The sequence below is a fragment of the Oryzias melastigma genome, linkage group LG18, assembly GCF_002922805.2.
Source record: "Oryzias melastigma strain HK-1 linkage group LG18, ASM292280v2, whole genome shotgun sequence".
NCBI lineage: Eukaryota > Metazoa > Chordata > Actinopteri > Beloniformes > Adrianichthyidae > Oryzias > Oryzias melastigma.
In genome coordinates, this window is record NC_050529.1 from 18,327,121 (window position 1) to 18,328,967 (window position 1,847).

General features: G+C 36.1%; 1 long non-coding RNA gene across 1 annotated transcript in view; it reads left to right on the forward strand.

Annotated features, from left to right (window-relative positions):
• The first annotated feature begins 180 nt into the window (after nt 1-180).
• The window catches only part of LOC112156401, a 3,605-nt gene continuing 1,938 nt past the window's right edge, over nt 181-1,847 (forward strand). The window contains exons 1-2 of the long non-coding RNA XR_002920956.2: nt 181-652; nt 785-820. This is a non-coding gene — a long non-coding RNA (uncharacterized LOC112156401). The remainder of the gene's footprint in view (nt 653-784; nt 821-1,847) is intronic.

Consider the following 1,847-nt stretch of genomic DNA (forward strand, 5'->3'; position numbering starts at 1 on the left):
CACAATTGAATCTTCAGTTAACTCGGACATGAAGAAAAATACAGTGCCGGCCCTGCCTCATGTGAGAAGACTTTGCTGACCATTTCAGGAGCAAAATTTCTTCCTTTCCAATCTAGCATCTTATATGAAACAAAAGGGGATAAAAACTTTTTTTTATTTAGAAGAATGATGGCTTGATCTTACCTGAGGAAGCACTGGACACTTTTGACCTGTTTAAGCTACAACACCTGGTTGAGATTTCTCCCAAGTTGATCCAAAGATTTGAAAATTCATGAATCACCAATGCTAACATTTATCTCTATTTTATATTTTTCTTTTTCTACTGGATATCTTTACCAGTTTGTGTGTAGTGAAAGGTTCAGAAATTTTATTTTTGATTCACTAAAAATATAATCTGTTTAGGTTATGAAAAGTATGTTCTTGTTTTTGCACGAAGAGGAAGTTGTAATGGCTGTAGTAACTTTATTTTGAGTTAAGGAAATGTGACAGAGTTCTTAAGAAAAGACGTCAGTTGTCACATTCAGTAAATTTAGAACATTGTTCTGCTCAAGTTTCTCTGCAGTTTCTATCTCCTCTTCAGCTCCACATTGATCTCCGTTCATTGGTGGAATGAGAATGGGACACACTTTGTTCAGGGATTTGGAGTTAATCTGTAAGTATGTCATGACAGCTTAGATCTAACTTGACATTAATCATGTGATCTTGATCAATGATCCAAAATATTATCTTTGTGTTTAGTAAGTTTATATACGTTGAACAATTTGCGTTACATACTTTCTTTCAGTGTTGTTTACACTCTTCTACTTTGGACACGCTCAAAGTGAGTTTCGACATTTACATCATCATTTGACTGTTTTCTTCAACCAAACTTTACGTAGTTTTAACTTTGTTTTCTAACATTGGTTGAATTCTGCAGAACAATGCCTTGCATGCTTTTTTTCTGTCCTACCTTAGCAGAATAACATTAAAAATGTGCAGGAAGTGAGCCTGAAGGACTGAGGTCAGAAAACACTTTATTAGAATAAAATATTTGATGTAAAGCATTTCTTTTTACTAGTAGAGGTTTGTGCCAGATAAACATTTTTAAAGCACCCTCCCCAGATTGGTGGCAGATTCATCACTTACTTTGACTTATATGCCACATGCTGACCACTCAGAATATTATATATATTATTATTATAAAGTCTTTAATGATTAAAAGTGTGTTTATGGGGAGAGCATTTTTGCAAAAAGCCATACATATAATAGCATTGCTTCCTACCAGATAAAGTTACTGCATCCATTATTTCAATATAGTACAAGTACATATTGAAAAATGTGTTTTTATACACAGTCTGCTATTACGATGATCAGGTAGTTATTACCTGACCTCAATTAAAACCAGGCTTCAAGTTGTTAATTATGATAAATGTTTCCACTCACACTGGCCACTTTTTTTGTACATCTTGCTACCTGGTTAGACCCCCTTTTGCCTTAGAATTAACAGTATGGAAACGTTTGGTCCATATTGACATGACAGAATAAGACAGTTACTGTAGATTTGCTGGCTAAACATCTACGATGCAAATGTCCCGTTACACCACATCCCAAAGGTGATCGTTGGGTTAAGATCTGGTGACTGTAGAGGCCATTTGAGTCCAGTGAACTCATTGTCATATCCATGGATCCATGCTTTCATGTTGTCAATGCCAAATTCTGACCCTACTACAGCAGAAATGGAGACTCATCCAACCAGGCAACAATTTTCTAATCTTCCATTGTCTAAGTAAGGGATAATACCCGACGAAGTGTGCATTATGAGAAATTAACGCACGACGCGGAGGCCTAAACCGTCCGACGCGAAGCGG